We start from the raw sequence: 18,149 nt of genomic DNA, 5'->3' as shown, positions 1-18,149 counted from the left end.
ACCCCCTTCTGCTTTCATGGGCACCAAGCACAGATGCAGTGCACATACATACGTGTAGGCATAAGACTCTTACACATAAAATAAAATATAAATATTTTAAACTATAGGAATATTCTCAATGTCATTCTCACATCATGTCATCATGGTAATAATACCATAATGTAAATTTATTAGCAAATATCTTATTATGTGGAATTTCCACCATTGACTTATGCATGGCTTTTTAAATTGAATCAGAATTGAAGCATCCAGAATGCCTGCTAAGGTTCATTTAAAACCCGTTTTTCTATTTCCATCTAATATAATTTTATTGCTTCTTCCTTCTCTTCCTCCTTGCATCCCTTTTCCTCCCTCTTTCACTTCGCCAATTTAAAGTTTATGTTTTCCACACATTGTATTTATTCTGTATTTGCTGAATGTGCCAAATGATCCACTGCCTTTGTAGTTCCTATTAACTAAGTGCTACATCTATATATTTTCTAAAATTCAAGTTTATGCTTTCAACAAGAAATTTCATAGAAAACCCAGACATGTTTTTCTACAACCAGCAAAAGATAACCTGTTTACAACCTATTTCTTGATATTAGCAACAATTGATGATCAGTACCTGGGTCTGTTATCTTATTAAATTAAAAGATGCCAACATTCAATCTTATCAATGCTTTCTTTTCTGTACATTGGTTTTTTTTTTTTTTTTTTTTTTTTGGCCTGGATTTCTGAGAGATTGCATCCACTGAAACCGGGGTTACAGGTCCTTGTGTGGAGCCATGCGGACATCGGGGATCGAACCCGGGTTCTCTGGTTCTCTGCTAGAACAAACAATGTTCATAACCACTGAGCCATCTCCCCAGCCATCAACGCTTTCTTAGCAAAACTTTTTGTTTCTGTGAAGAAAAAAATAAAATAAATTATTCATGTGTAATAATATAAATGTATATGTTAAAAAGAAGCATAATAAAAAATGAAAAAAATAGCCATGTTAGGTTTGAATTAAAACATCCAGGTAGAGGATATGGAGTGAGCCCTGAGAAACATCAGCACTAAAGGAGGACAAGGAACTTGGGAGTGCAAATCCTTCAAGGAAGGAGAATAATGTCAAAGAAACCAACGGAAGACCCTTCTAGATGCTCTGGAAGTTTCTAGTGGTAGTACCAGATGTCACAAAACTATTAGGAAGACAAGGAACAAGAAAATTTTGTCGGCACAGTTCACAGTATCAGGTCAGAAGGAATAAAAAGGAATACTCACTTAGTACCTAGTCTGACACCCAGCCTTGACAGGATGGGTGGAACATTTTATGCCGGAAAGGTATCCTTTCCAAATGTAAATTGAAAAAAATGCATACTAATTCTCCCAATGAGGAACCCATGAGTGGCAATAAATCTAGTCAGCCCAACTGTGACTACAGATAAAATGAGCACCTGAAAGTAATGAATGGAGCATCCAGAGGAGGTTCAGGGAAGAGACCCCGATATTAAATGGAAAAGTCCCTGCTAAGTGCCAGCCAATGACACTGGCAGATAGCCCAATGTGGGGCATGGGGGAAGAGGGTAGGTTTCAGGCCTTCTGATAAGCAATTTAAATATTCCTGTTGAAAAGTCACTGTGCAATATAGGAATAAGGTAACAGGAAAGTAATACTTCTAGGTTTAAAAAAGAGAGAGACTAGGGCTGGAAGGATGGCTCAGCCATTAAAATGCTGGTCTCTCAGTATCACCACCCTGAGCATCTAAATCTGATATCTGCAACATAAGAAATGAAAGGAAAAAACTTACTGCATAAAGTTGTCCTCTGACCTCCGACATGTGTGCACTCAGCCATATATATTAATAATAATTAAATATTTTGAAGTCTAATCTCACTATGATTTTTCCCACATGAAGCAAGCACTGGGGAGAAAGGTATTGGTAATAGCCAGGCTCAGCTTCTTGCCAAAACTGAACTCACTCATCTTACACTAAAGCCATTTGAGAGGTTTTGGGTTGATTTGGCTTGGTTTTGGCTTTCTCCTAAGCTATATAAAACAGAGATTGCGTTTCTCACATTATACTTGGAGCTCTATATATGCAGGTTCCTCATTTATAGATTCAGCCAACTACGGATGGGGGTTGCTTAGAAAGAGCACAGGGAATTGTATTTCTATGTAATAGCAAGAAGATGATAATTACAATAATAAATCATCTGAGAAAGCATTAAAAATGCCAACTGCTAGAAATAAATCTAGCACAGTAGAGGGAAAACTATAAAACCTTGTTGCCATATGATAAAAAAAAAAACATACAAACAGGGAAATATTTCCTATTTATTGTCCTAAAGGAACAGGGTTGTAAATATCTTGATTTTCCTCTGGAGGATCTGAACACCCAGGGAAATTCCTAGCAGATTTTTTTATGATGTTGAAGCTGACAAACTGATTCTAAAAACTTCTCTGGAAAGACAAAAAATAAGGATGAGATAAGACAATCATAAAAAATGTTGTTGAGACCTATTGTAAAACTATAGACACTGAGGCTATAGTCACTTTTTTGGTAAAGTATTTACCAGAGAAATGCAAGGACCTGGGTTTCTTCCCCACCTCCAAATCCACATTAAAACAACAGGTACGCAGAGTGGCGCACACCTTTAATTCCACCAGTTGGAAGGCAGAGTCAGGCAGATCTTTGTGAGTTCGAAGGCAGCCTGGTCTACATAGTCAGCTCCAGGACAGCCATAGCTACACAGTGAGACCCTGTCTTGAATAAAACAAAACAAAAGGTCAAGAATGATGGCTCCTGCATATAAGCAGCCTTGTGTTGGGGAAGCAGAGCCAGGAAGGTTCCTAGGGTTCACTACCCAGCCTGCCTACCCAAGTCAGCAAGCACCAGCCAATGAGAAACTCTGGCTCAAAAAACAAAGTTTTTTCCTCTTTCCTGTACACACATGAGCACACACATTATACAAACACATTATATGGTATAAAGAAAGACAAACTGGCCACTATAATGGATAGAGTCCAGAAATAGACTCATATAATGGAGACTCATAATGGACACAGTGTAGGCTCCTATGAGAAAATGCTATCTTAGGTTACTTCCCTTATAAACACACGAACACACACACACACAGAGAGAGAAAGAGAGAGAGAGAGAGAGAGAGAGAGAGAGAGAGAGAGAGAGAGAGAGAGACAGACAGACAGACAGACAGACAGACAGACAGACAGACAGAGACAGAGAGAAAGAGAGACAGAGACAGGCACAGATAGACAGACAGAGCTAGAGACAGAGACAGAGAGACAGAGAGAGGCACAGAGAGAGGGACAGAGACAGACAAAGACAGACAGAGAGACAGAGAAAGAGAAAGAGATACAGAGAGAGTGACAAAGAGACATTATTAAAAACAATTTAAACCCACAGAGATTTCTTTAAGAGAACACAAAACTCAGTAGCCATGAAAAGGGAATTAACAACTTGGACTGTGTGAAGAAAAATATATTTATCAAAAGACACAAATTACAAGAAAAAACCCCACAGAGGAGATGTTCATTACATATATGCCATGAATTACATGCTCAGTGTTTCAAGAACTATAGCAGGTAATTGTGGGTTTATCTGGGTTAAGATTTGGCTGGGCACAACTTCCTCAACGCTAACTTGATTGCTGTTCTTCGCTTCTGGGCTTCTTATACCTCATTGCTCTTGGCTAACCTTTACTGTCCCTCGTAAATATTGATACTTAAATCCTTGCTAGTTTTTCTCATTCATTTTGTGTTTTTACTACACAGGTTTAATACTAGTGCAGAGAACTTTCTGCTGAAAACGTGTACCTTTTACATTGATTGCAGGAAGAAGTCACACAAAGTGAAGGCACGTCTCTCCTCCCATGATCTCCGGACAGAAGGGAAGTGCTGGATAAAGACCTAATCAAAGAGACATGTAATTCAGTGCAGTCTTTTAATTTGTTTATGTCAGGGACCACCCTCTTTCAAAAATGCTACATTAGTCCCCATATCTAGAAGGCTACTACCTGGTATCCCCTGATTGTCCCTAAAACAATCCTTTAGATGATCACCTCAGGCCAAGTCTTCTCACTGGTTCCAGAACCCAGGTGCCTACAATAGAACCAAATTCACTGAAACTGAGACCTCAGGTTGGTCCCCAGGCTCTTCCATGGCTATTAGTTGCTCAAGCACAGTACCTGGAAAATAATGTCATTCATGAACCCTGACCTATAGGTGCATATTTAGAGCCCCTGAGCACGTTCTCAGATGGATGCTGTCCTCACGCTCCCCCATAGGTGTCTGGCTGTCCTCAGAGAGTCTGTACAGGTGTCCACTTTCCCTTCATGTGTGCTGATGTTGCAGCTCTATCCTGGACACTCATTATAGTGTCCTTGGTTCTTTACTTAGCTCTGCAACATTCATTACCTCTTACAAGTTGGATACTGAATCAATTCTGTTGTTTCAGAGCCTGATCTTGCTGCATTCTCATGGGGTGAAAAGACTCCCCTGTCTTTATGAAGGTTTAGTGCAGGTTGACTTTATTTTTTTTATTATTCATTTTTCTTTTATGTCATTTTACATCCCAATAGTAGCACCCTCCCTCCTCTCTGGTTGGTCCCTCCCTCCCCCTGCCTCTTTTCCCTATGCCCCCTCCCCTACTCCTCAGAAAATGGGAACTCCCCCTATCAACCTACCTCAGCACATCAAGTCACATCAGGACTAAGGAAATCTTCTTCCACTGAGGCTAGGCAAGGCAGCCCTGGCAGGGGGTCATGATTGAAAGGAACTTCAGACCAATTTCCCTTATGAACATTGATGCAAAAATACTCAGTAAAATACAAACGGAATCCAAGAACACATTAAAAATATCATGAGGTCCCATTTATTAGTTATTGATCTTAGGACTTAAGATCACCATGACCAAGCAGGCTTTCATCCCAGGTATGCAGGGGTGATTCAATATACAGAAATCCATCAATATAATCCACCATATAGACAAACTGAAAGAAAAACCCACATGATCCTCTCCTTAGATGACAAGAGAACATTTGAAAAAATCCAACATCCCTTCATGTTAAAAAGTCTTAGAAAGATCAGGGATACAAGGCACATATCTAAACATTTAAAAAGGTAATATACATCAAGCCTATAACCAACATCAAATTAAATGGAGAGAAACTTAAAGCAATTTAACCAAAATCAGAGACAAGACATGTCTCCAGACTCTCTCTCCATATCTGGTTAATATAGTTCTTGAAATACTATCTAGAGCAATAAGACAACTAAGGGAGATCAAAGGAATACAAATTGAAAAGGAAGAAATCAACATATCTCTATTAGCAGATGATACGATAGAATACATAAGTGACCCCCCAAAAAATCTACCAGAGAACTCCTACAGCTGATAAACACCTTCAGCAAAGTGGCTGGATACAAGGTTAACTTAAAAAAAAAATCAGTAGCCCTCCTGTATGCAAAAGACAAAAGGGCTCAGAAAGAAATGGGGGGAACAGCAGGTTGACTTTAAAGGACTCCATCTACTGTGTGTTTCTGTCTTTTGAGGAATAGAACATTTGCTGGAGTGACGTCCTTGTACTCAGACCCCCCACTTTCCTCACTGATGACCTGTAATTATGGTTAATGCAAAAATTATCATTTCAGATTTGGCGCGTGGGCTTTTTTCCCTTGTTGTTTTTTTGTTTGTCTGTTTTTGTTTTTGTTTTTGAGAGAGTGTCTTATTGTGTAGATCAGGCTGTCCTTGAAGTCATCACCATGACGGAGACTCATGAGAGCTGGAACCCAGCTCACCTGGGTCAGTTATTTCTGTGTCAGTTGGTACCATTAATCACATTAATAATATTAAGCAACCATGTGAATTATCTATTCCAAATATTTTTATTACTCTACTTAGAAACCCTAGTTAACCTATTAGTAGTTTTAAATTACAGTAGTCTCCTTTATATGGGTCACTAGTTAAAGATAAAATAGATTCAGCAGTCTTCTAGAAATTTTTTTTCTTTTTTGCATGAGTGTGGTGTGTGTGCTTGTGCATATGCATGTTTTCATAAGTGCACATGCACATGTGTGTGCAGGTACATGTGTGTGTGACTATTAATGTATTGGCCAGAAGCTGATAAAAAGTGTGTCAGATATGTGAGGTCTTTCACAATACTCTCCACTTTGTTTATTAAGGCAGGGTCTCTAATGGAACCAAGAGCATGCCAATTGAACTATCAAGACAGCTTGCTCTGGGGATCCCCTGTCTGTTTCCCAGCTGCTGAGATTGCTGGCATCTGCCATATCTGCCTAGCATTTATCTGGGGATCTGAGCTTTAGTCCCCATACTTGTGTCAATAAATACTCTATCAACTGAACCATCTCCCTTGCCCAGTAACGACTTTTCTTACCTTTGACTTGAAGAGATTGCTCTTGGGAAAGAAAGGATGAGCAATTGATTCCGTGTGTGGCCAGGGAACAGAGCTGCTATCGATCCAGTTTCATCTGTCCTTGGAAGCTTAGGTTTTCCTCCAGAGCTGGAGTGTTACACCCCATTCTGGCTTATCCACAGGTTGCATGGACATACAACTATAGGGTGCTCGTTAGACTCCAAGTGTTCTTCACAGGCCCCATGCCACTACCATGAGATGATAAAAAAAAAAACTATTAGGAGGTGGGGCCTAGTGGTAGCCAATCACATCACGAGAGCATGTCCAAGGAGAAGACACTGGATCCCTGGTCCTCTCCCCTCTCTCTATTTGCTCCTCAGTCACCATTAGAAAACTAGACCCATTCCGTTCACATACACTACCCAAAATGATGTTATGTTTCATCCCAGGCCCAAAGGCAAAAGGGCCTGTGACTATGAGCCCAGATTCTGAAACTTTAAATTAAAATAAATTATTCCTCCCCATAGATTGATTCCCTTGGGTATTTTGTAATAACACCAAAAACTGACTGACGGGTATACTTTAGTGTACTCTTACCATCTCAGGTCCCATGAGACAGATCAATGAATGGAGTGAAGTAAAAGACAGCAGGGTCACCCTTGTATGTGTATGAACTTTGGTGCTAATATAAGTTTTAACTTTTCAACTTTTTCTCCTGGTCATTATCACTGTGTGGTGTAAGTGTGTGGATGGGCTACGACACCTAACTGCCATATTGGCCAATCAGAGCCAGAGCATGTACTAGCTCTAGAATTTTCTGGAGCTTTTGCTTACAAAGACAAGGCAATAAGCTTCTCTAATGTAGATACAAATATCTGTGTCATAGGGCTGCTATGAGTATTCAATGAGGGAAAACTTGTAAGGGCTAGCTCAGCATCTGTTCAGTGAAAAAGCAGTTACTACATGAGATATTAAAGCTGTAAGCAAAACTTTCATAATCGCCAATAACCAAAATGTTTGCATGCTGTTCTTGGGATGCACAGCGTGCATATTAACAAGCTTGTTCAAAACGTCTTCATTTAATAATTAACAAAGCTGTTTCTTTACTAGCTGGCTGTCAGGTTTTGGAATGGAGTAAATCAAGCATTCTTCTAGCAGGCTTTCTCTTCCAAGTCAGAGGTGCCAAGTTTCAAGCAAGCACCTGAATTCCAAGTGACATTCACACATAGCCCCAGGAAAAAGTACTTCATGATCACTCATCTTTAGCCCTCCCTGATTCCGCCTATTTCATTTTTTTTTTTTACGGAGAGAAAAGCCTGACATTAAGCAATGCACTGGGGAGTCTAGAGAAAACTTCAAGTGTGTTAGAAACTTGTACTTGTTATTGTTTGAGTAGAATATTCAATTTCAAACTGTTGTAACGGAGCAGGTCATTGCACACCTGAGCATGTCCGTGGAATGTGAAAACCGATGCCAAGCATTCCAGCTATCTGCCCATAGTTCACGTATGTATCTGTGCAAACATTATCCCATAACCCATGATCTCAGGGTTTAAATATGTGGAGGGATATTATGCCCAAGAGAGTCATCCTCTGTCTGTGGTCACAGGATAAACATTTGTAAATATGTTTATTCAGATTGAATGCTTAAAGGTCAATAAACAAGCAGCCCAAGAGAAGTCACAGTATCAATGATAGCATCCTCTTTTTTTTTTTTTTTGAGATAGTGTACACAGTAGCAATTGAGTTTATTCAGTGGTTTCCAGAAATCTACATCCATCCACAAGATGTAACACTGTAGCCCCCTGTGGTGGCTAAAACATAGTAATTCCATCAAAGCAGGAAAGAGCAGTGGCATTTTGGCTATGTGGCGGGTAAACTTGGACCTCTTGTTTTATATTCATTCAGTTAAGTAACAGATACATTTCTTATATCAAGTAATGGCCTTTTAGGTTGCCCATTTTTATTTATAATCAGTATTTTCCTATGTGATTACTAATCTCACTACAGATATTGTGAGTCAACTGCAAGTCAGAACCTGCAGCGTACATACTCTAATACTTAAATAGACTCTAGAGGCAAATTAATCTTCCTCAGGTGTAGACTATAGAAAAGTTAAACTCTTAAAAAAATGGAAGTGGGATGAATGGGAGCATGTTTGTCAGAGAATATAACTTTAGTTACTAAAAATAAATTTGGGAACTGTGTTACACTACATGGTAACTCCAATTAATAGCAATGTTATGGTCTTCAAAACTACTGAGTAAACTTTAAGTATTATCATCACAAACAATAAACATATTAAGGTAACCTTACATTTACCAGCTTGATTTGGATATATGATATAGTTAGTGGTCCCAAAGGAGCATTTGTTGAGATGGCATTTGGGGCATGGGACTTGGGAACATTAAGAGCAATGGCTTGGCAGGACATCCTTGGATATTGGTTTTATACCCTTTAAGGTTTCTAGGATATCAAATTTTTCTCCATTCCTGTTTGTTTCTTTCCTGTCCACTACAAACAAGGGGCTTTCACATGTTCCCACCATGGTGTTCTACTTTAAGAAAGTCTCAAAAGCGAGAGGATCAACAAACGATAGACAAACACTTTCAAACCTCTAAGGCTAAGAGTCCGTGACATATAAATTGTGGGTCTTTTAAAGTTGTTAATCCCAGATATTTTGTTTTAGTAACACAGAACTGACCAACACATTTGGCTCCTCCACAATGTATACATATTTGAATTTTTCATATTGTAGATGATAAAAAATACTTTTTATTTGTGACTTTACAATTGATTCTAAAAATATATTTGGCAAAACAAAAATAATGACAAATTACTGATATTGCAGATTATTTATACAATATCAGGGAAACAAAATTGAGGTAATAACAAATGCAGCACCCTCCAGGAAAGAGCCATCTCTGTAGGAAGATAGTGGAGAACGGAGACAATGTAGTGACCCAAAGAGTATGTGCTGGGGCAAGGTGCCATGGCAAGCTAGTGTTAGAGGAACAGCAAAAGGAGGTCACAGAAACAAGCTTGACCAGTTGGTCTGCTGAGGTACAACCTCCTCCTGCCTTGCAGGAGGATTTGCCCTTCATGATTGTGGAGTGGAGAGGTTGAAAATTCAAGTTTGTACAACAGGCTACATTTTTAAAAAAACAGATGCTGCTTCAGCCTTTATGATGACTGTTTGTCTTCAGATTTTTTTCTTGCATTTTGACATATAACTGAAATGATGGGGTAGATTCAGAGCCACATGAACTTCACCTTTAAGCCACTCTTTAAAGAAAGCAACTCTTAACAATTCTTTCTTAGCTTCAAAGTTTGTGGTAGGTACATATTTAAAAACACAGACACAATATGGCTTGGAAAGATGCTATTAGAAGACTCACTGATTAGCACTAATGGGGAAGGACATACTGACAGTGGACTTCTACCCTACATTCAAAAGGACCTACAGCCATTCCTTCTTAAACTGTTTATTTAAAAGAAATAATGAATGAGAAGAAACTCTCTAAAATTCTTTTCTAAGAAGCCAGGATCACTCTAATACTAAAACCAAACCAAATAAAGACACAACAAAAAAAGAAAAATGCAGATCCATATCCCTGATGACTATAGATTCAAAACGTCCAATAAAATACTTGCAAGGAGAATATAGAAACCCACCAAAAAGATTATCCACCATGACCAAATTGGCTTTATATATAAAAAAAATGCAGGAAGGATTCAACACACATAAGTCAATAAATGTAATAAATCATAGAAACAAAAGACAAAATTCTCATGGTTACCTCAATAGATGCAAAAAGGCATTTGACAAAATCAAATATGGCTTTATAGTTGAAGTCCTAGAGAAAGTAGGACTAGAGTGAACGTATCTCAACATGATAAAAGTTATATATGATAAACTAAGAGCCAACATCATCCTAAATGCAAAAAATGAAACAATCCCACTGAAATTAGAAATGAGACAGGGCTGTCCACTCCCCACACTCCTTTTCACTACTGTGTTTGGAGCAGTAACTGGAGCAACAAGGCAAGAAAAACATGGACACAAATAGGAAGAGGAATCAAGTTATCCTTTTTTGTGGGTCACATATTATACATTAGAGGCGCAAAAATTCAACCGGTAAACTTCTGGAAATGATCATCAAATTCAGCAAAGTGGCAGGATACAGAATGAACTTGCACAAATCAATACCTTTTCTATAGACCAAAAACAAATGTACAGAGAAAGGAACCATGGGTATGCTCACATTCATAATAACTTCTCAAATAAAACAAACCATCTAGGAATAAAGCTAACCAAGCAGGCTATGAACTTTTACAAAGAAGTTAACCTGAGAGACGACAGAGAGACAGAGAGACAGACAGATCTTATGCTCTTAGAGTGGTATAACAAATATAACCAAAATGACCATTTTACCAAAATTTATTTATAGACTCAATGCAATACCAATCAAAATCACCATTTGGGAGCGCAAGATACACTGCAGACACATAGTAATAAAAACAAAATGGTACAGACACAAAACCAGACATGTAGACCAATAGAACCAAATTAAAGACCCAAACTTAACCATGTGTGACTTTAGCCACTTAATGTTTAGCAAAGATACCAAAACATATGCTAGGAAAAAGAATGTATCTTCAAGAAATAATGATAGGAAATCTGGATGTGGCTTCAACCCCATGTAAGGAACTATATGCAACAAAAGAATGCTGGAATTAGGAGAAAGAGTCTCCCCTAGAGAAGAACACACCAATTGGTTACCCAATAACAAAAGGTCAGCCCTGAAAACACATATACAAGTGACATTATACAAAATGAACAGGGTGTATTTCTGTACTTAGGAATATGTACGTGTGTATGTGTGTGTATTCATATACATATATTGTTTAACACACACCAATTATTAATGAAAAAAGGCCATTATGTGGAAGTGTTTGGAGGGAAATAAGTGGAGAAGGGGAAAAGATGTAATTATATTACAATCTCAAAATAAAAAAATAATTTAAATTAATTATTTGTTAAATATTTAAGTCATAACATATACTTTGAAATGGTTTAGTTTTTAAAAGTGTTTTTTCTCATAAGGGTTTATGAGGTTTAAGATTAAAGTTTTGGTATTTTGACACTACTCTGTGTGAGCCATTTGTTTACCGTTTTGGAAAATAAGTTAATAACTTTACAAATATTTTACCAAAACTTTTATCTTTATTTAAAAACTAAAAGAACAGAGATGAATAGTTGTCCCAAATACACTATTTTTATTTCATGTAACACATTACAATTTTGTGTAAACCTTAAGTTATCTTTGTAAGCCTTGAAAAAAAGGGATTTTTTTAAAGTGACCATTTCCCCCAAATGTTTAGATTTGTATCTTGTATAGGCTTGGTTAAGATATGAACCATGAAAAACCTGTTGCTGTTTTTTAAAGAGACAGTAGAAATAAAAATAAATACTTGTAAACTGCTTATATTTATGTACAAAATATACTTATATGCATATATCAAAAGTACAGAAGTGTACTGTGCTTCTAATCCCCAGAATAAATATTCTCCCATCCCAGAGGAAGGCAATTACCCATAGGAAAAATTGTACCCTAAAACAATGTAATCCTTTCTTAAAATTGATTTCTATCCTCAAGCAACAGAGACCATCTTGTAGAACCAGAATTAAGATAAGGACCAAAGAGGTACCATTTTTTACCAGCACTGCATGATTACATATATCTCACTTTTTGAAAATATTTTTAAAAGGCTGGGTGGTGGTGGCACACGCCTTTAATCCCAGCACTTGGGAGGCAGAGGCAGGCAGACCGCTGTGAGTTCAAGGCCAGCCTGGTCTACAAAAGCGAGTCCAGCAAAGTCAAAGCTACACAGAGAAACCCTGTCTCAAAAAAAAAAAAAAAGTCTCAGGCCAAAGTCACCTCTAGTTGTTTCCCCAATTGTTCACACTGATTAAATAGCCTCTCCTTGACTTTCACTGTTACTCTGTCCTTTTAACAGAGACTATTAAACACTGAAGAAGGACAAATAGATTTTTCCTTTGTCCAAATTATCTACACAGGACTCAGGCAGGGAAGTGAAGAAAATATCAGTGACCATTTTTAAAACTCAAGATTGAGTCCTGCTGCAGTGATAGACAACTTTAATCCCAGGACTCAGGGAGTAGAAGCAGTGGATTGCTCTGAGTTCAAGGCCAACCTGGTCTACAAACTGAGTCCAAGACAGCCAAGGCTACACAGAGATACCCTGTCTCAGGGAAGGAAGAAAAATGACTATAGGCTGAGAGGGGTAGTTCAGAAGTGGTGGTTCTCAATGATCTGGAGAAAAAACATGTAGAAGATCTTCCAGACCAAGAACTCAAAACAATGCTTATAACTATGTTCAAAGAGCTCAAAAAGTTACAAGAAAACATAGAGCTGACTGAAATAAAATCAATCCAAGGTATGAAAATTGGCTTTAATAGAGACAAAATTGCTGAAGAAAAGCCAAAATGAAAGTATGAAAGAAGTGAAAAACTCTTTAAGCCAAGTGAAAACTCAGTGGAATGTCTAACCAACAGAAGAGGCCATGTGAGAATCAGAGATGTGGGGCTGGAAGCTGAAGTAGAGGAATCAATCACTCATGCCTGGATGCAAAGCTCTTTCTCTAGGCTTAGGAAATTTTCTTATATGGTTTTTTTTTTTTGGAAATATTATCTATGTCCTCACTATACCACTCTTCTTTTGGCATCATCCCTCAGTTTTCTCACGGCATCCTCTCATGGCTCCCCCAGGTTCTGTTCATACATTTGCAAGTTCTAATTCACCACCCTGACAAGACATTATCACCAGTCTAACAGTAACAAAAATATCATACCATAGGAGTTAACCAGACACTTTCTGAATGAATTTAAGGCCCTCTCCAAAAGATGAAACGCATGCCTGCTACCATCATCAGAACCAACCAAACATACAAACCAAAAGGACAACAGAAACTATTGCCAGACATACGTCCTAGGATGCTGGTCTCTACTTTTCATCTTATTTGAGATGAAGTTTTGGTTTTCTCTACTGAGCATGGAAGGCTAGCTGGTCTGCAAGCTGCCAGGTCTCAATCTCCACCTCCTATCTCTTAGTAAGGGCACACTGGAATTGTTGTCATGCGAACAACTGTGCCTGGGTTTAAAATGAACTCAGGATTTTGAGATTTATTCATTTAGCCATCACCCCATACTCTAATTTAGAATTCTTTTTGGAGTCTGGAACCCAGAGTTCTGTGGTATATATGTCTTTACATCAGGAGATGCTCAGAGGCTCAGTCCTGCTGGTTAGAAGCTAAATAAACTGACTCAGAAAAGATCCTCACATCCATCTTTCCACAGTAAGAAAATCAAAGGGACACTAGCTATAAAAGCAGCCAATGTCTCCTAAAACCCAGATCTGGATCATTTCTAATAAAAGTTAATTGGGCTGTAATTCTGTTCTACAAATAAACAATCAAGACAAGCAAGATGAAGTCACAGGAAAATTGCAGGGCTATTAGAAAAGTCCTACCTCTGACATTTTGATGTTTTTAAAAGGCATAAAAAGCAAAACTTTAAACTTATTTTGTAACTGTAGTAAAGACTGACATGAGAGAATTCCTTCAAAAATAGAAATGAGCATGAGTAGACTGCTTTGTTGAGCTATAATACCTGACAGACCACTTTGAAAGTCTTAGAGAATAAAAATGAAACAATCCAAAGTAAACTTCTGGCCCTGAGGTCAGATGGGTGACCCTCTCACCTCCCAATCTCCTTGCTTGTATACATTGTAGACAGGAGGACCACTGAAGAAGGGGTTTCCCTGTCTTGCAATGGACAGGCAAGACAGTGAGAAAGCCCTCGGTTCTGATCAACGAGTGAGTCAGAAAAAGAAAAAGTGCCTGGTATTCTGCCATATCCTAAATCACCAAGGAGAGTTAAGGCCAATAAAATCACTTTAAGTGACACATCTTCATCCCCACAGGACAGTCACTCATGGGTCCCTGGCAGTTATGGGATGACACTATGCTAAAATTGGCTGCTTAGGTCCGATCTCTTCCTCAAAGTCAGTATAACATATGAGTAGATGACATCTCAAAGAACCCAACGAATCTTTCTCTCTCTTTCTCTCTCAGCTCTAGTGATAACCTTTGAGACTCTGACTTATAGAATATTCCTTTCTTCTATGTGATAATCCTTTCCACATAACCAGATTCTGAATGTTGTTCACCTCCTCTTTGACACACTCCCCCAGCGAGGAACCAGATACTCCACTGAAATGGGCAAAACAACTGGACTGAAGTCTACAGAAGCTGAGCTAGCTGGGCCAAACCACTAGAAAGAAACAAAAGAAGACATCAATCCGTAGGTGGCAACGAGTCTCAGGTCTGCCCAGGGCCTGCACCAGCCCTCTCAATGGTCCCGCTCTGCCAGGAAAGGAATAAATGAGCTACTACCCTGCATCACTCCATCCAAGATTTCCACAGCCAGCAAAAGAACTGCTGCCCCTTTGCTTTCTGGTACCTGTGACTCAAATAACATTTTGGTCACCTGTCCTCTTTAAAGCTATTTGCTTTATTAAAGGCGATTTCTTCCAAACTTTCCCAGCATGCCTTACCTTCTCTGCACCAAGGAAAGACAAGACTCTGTCCAGACTTGATTTCGCTTCAGTTCTCCTAACAAACCGAGGATGACTGGCTCCTTTGTTCAGGGACCAAAGAAATCTGTAACAGAGAATTCCATTCACCTGCGCTCAGCTCTAGCCGAAAAGGACACAGAGGCTCAAAGCAAAAACAGGTTTTCCAGGCCACGGGCTCATTATTTGGAGCATAAGGTATCTGTAGAGGGAAGAATGTTGTCTCCTGACAGACTTCAGGCTGCATAAAGTTCTCCATAAGGAAATAACCACTGAGGAGATTTCTAGTGTCCCTGGATAGCAGAGACAGTGACTGTTCAGCACTCCTCCAGCGTCGACACCTCCTCGGGAACTAGGAAAACCCAAGAGGAGCCCAGGACTAAGCTAGCTTTCTCAACAACCCTCTCCCTTTAGCTCTCCTTTCTCTGTCCTTGGTCGCTTGCTTGGTTGTTGTTTGAGACGGCGTTTCATTCAACAGGTCAGGCTGCCCTCAAACTTGCCACCCTCTTGGGAACTGGGATCACAAGCATGTGCCAACACATCCTGCTACAAAAACAAAACAAAACAAAACAAAACAAAAACAAAAGTGCTGCCTCTGTGCATACGAGATCTGACAAGGCTTTGGAGTTTCAATTCAGTTCTGTGGATACCAGGCAAATCCCAGCGTTAACTGGAGTAGTACCCCTAGCCCAGTGGCAAGGTAGATTAGGCCTTCATCCTAGAACAAAACCTACTGCAGTGTTTTCTAATATTCTCACTGACTAGTTTTCATCTCCTGACCAGACACTCTCTTCTTCAACCACCACTGACAGGAGCAGAGGCAGATCAAGCTGCTGATTCGCTTCACCTGTGGACCTGTTGCTCACCCTCATCCTGTTACCACAGCAGCATCATGAGTGCATGCGCCTGCTCTACTCCTAGCAGAGCTACATAATGACTCAGTGAGAAGTTAATCAGTCTTGAGCGTATTAGAAGTCCCTCCTGAAAATGTCCTTTTTCTTTCTTTCTTTCTTTCTTTCTTTCTTTCTTTCTTTCTTTGTTTATTTTTATTTATTTATTTATTTATTTATTTATTTATTTATTTTTACGGATCCCATCACAAAACCAAAGCTGGGAATTATCAAGCAAAACCCTCCAGCAAAAACTAGAGCTTTCCTATAGACCTTCCTATAGTCTTTCACCTGAGGTAAAATGTAGCTATACTCAAACTTACTGCACTGACTGCAGGTTGTGAGCCTTTTAAAAAGAGCAAGCACATATACTGGTGAAAGGTCTGGTTGGAGTTGATCCATAATATGAAATGCTCTGGAAACAAAAGAATCCCCTTCCTAGGGTGGAAGGCCAGTGTAGCATGTGCCGCATGCTAAGACGCCTTGACATGGAGCCCACTTTTGACAGACAGAAACAGAAGGAAGTGCCCGGGTAAGCTCCTCACCACACAAGCTTCACCTGTGTGCTCTCATCTCTCAGGGTTCCAATCTCTGGGAGGATTCCAAAAGTTGATTATAAAATTTTGAGGCACGGCCTCTTGTTTTGAATGGAAAATTAAAGGAAATCTGGCTCCATCTACAACTCTGTGGCTGTCACAATAACTGTTTGGTGACACCAGATGAATTTCTGTGACAGTCACTATGCTCTCTACAGCAGTTGGCTTGTAACAGACAACTTGGATAATTTCTTAAATCAGCACTGCTGTGTAAACTTTAGGAGGGGGAAAAGGTCATTTTCAGGTCTTATGTTGTCTGTCAACAGTCAACCTAGAAACAGAGCAAAAATGTGTGTGGCCAGAGTCCAAGGATCCAAGGCTCCAGGTCCCTTGTACCACCTTCATGTGGAATTTATCCAGCTTTTACTCTCTGTGGAATATTTCTTTTTTTTTTTTAATTTAGTTATTGAATGTTTATTTTATGAAGGTTGGGATATTTATTTACTAAAAAGTTTATCTAACTGGTGGATTTTGTCCTTAAAAACCTAGGTTAATCTTACTTTTATATCCTGCAATTAAAGTATACACTTTACAAAAAAAAATAAAGTATACACTTTACAGGAATAGTTACTTTAAAATCTTAACCCTGTGCCGAAAATAACTGCTCTGTCCTCACACATTATGTTGGGGAAGACTTTAAAGGATCACAAACATCCACAAACTAAAATTATCAAAACATTCAGGAGCCCTGGATAGTCCTTAGACAAAGGAACTTCCACTTGCAATTACGGACATACAGTCCACTCTATTGGAGATGATGGCCGTTACCCTAAGAACGAATGACTGGAAGACCCATACGTGTAGAAGGCTCATGCACAATATTATATCTGGACTTCCTATATGCAAGCATGAAAACATATCATAAAGGACACATCCTCTATTGGTGCTTCCCACAGCATCTTCTCTCTCCATGATTTTCAGCTATGAAATTTCATCTACTAGAGGAGACATCAGAGAAAAACTGTTCTAGAACTTCGCGGGAAGAGATACTGTCAGGCACCATTATCAGAAGCAAGTCCTAGAAACACCCGGGAGTCATCCAGTAGTTCACATATTATAGATAATCGAGAATCCATCACCAAGAGAATGCAAGGGGTCTCCAACCTCAGAGCTGTCAGATCCTCCAGAGCAAACAATACTGAAAGTACTTGGCTGACCTAGACTTGATACCCTATGAGCATATAAAGGGGGAGGAGGTCCCCCTCAGTTACAGTCATAGGGGAGGGGAGTAAGGGGAAATTGGGAGGGAGGGAGGAATGGGAAGATACAAGGGAGGGGATAACCATTTAGAGGTAATATGAATAAATTACATATATATAAAGAGAGACAGCAATGGACCATGGTAAGCTTCTGCCTATGATATTGGACCAAGTGCCCTGTCTAAGTCTTAGGTTATTTTTTTAACCTTCTTGCCTGTAAAAATTCTTGTTGATCCCTTGCCATCATCTATCCATTGTGACTTTTTTCCTTTTATTCCCTCATTATGCCATGCTAGATCACAACAGGCTCACAAGGATGTCTATTTTTTCTATTTATATCCATATAGTGATTCAGATCTTACACAGAGCAATACAATAAGAGAAGGGAATAAAAGGAACACATATAAGAAAATAAGTAAAAGTATTCTTATTTGTAGATGATATTG

At 39.0% G+C, this 18,149-nt stretch overlaps 1 long non-coding RNA gene across 1 annotated transcript; it reads right to left on the bottom strand.

Moving 5' to 3' along the window:
• Positions 1-714: 714 nt before the first annotated feature.
• On the bottom strand, positions 715-15,441 carry LOC311606205. The gene is made up of 5 exons (XR_014782262.1): positions 15,001-15,441; positions 6,384-6,610; positions 4,671-4,976; positions 3,802-3,894; positions 715-884 (listed from the first exon to the last, which is right to left on the bottom strand). It is a non-coding gene; the product is annotated as an uncharacterized lncRNA (long non-coding RNA).
• Positions 15,442-18,149: the final 2,708 nt, after the last annotated feature.

Source organism: Acomys minous, assembly GCF_964271855.1.
Source record: "Acomys minous genome assembly, chromosome: 10".
NCBI classification, from domain to species: Eukaryota; Metazoa; Chordata; class Mammalia; order Rodentia; family Muridae; genus Acomys; species Acomys minous.
This window is presented reverse-complemented; position numbering and strand designations above follow the sequence as displayed.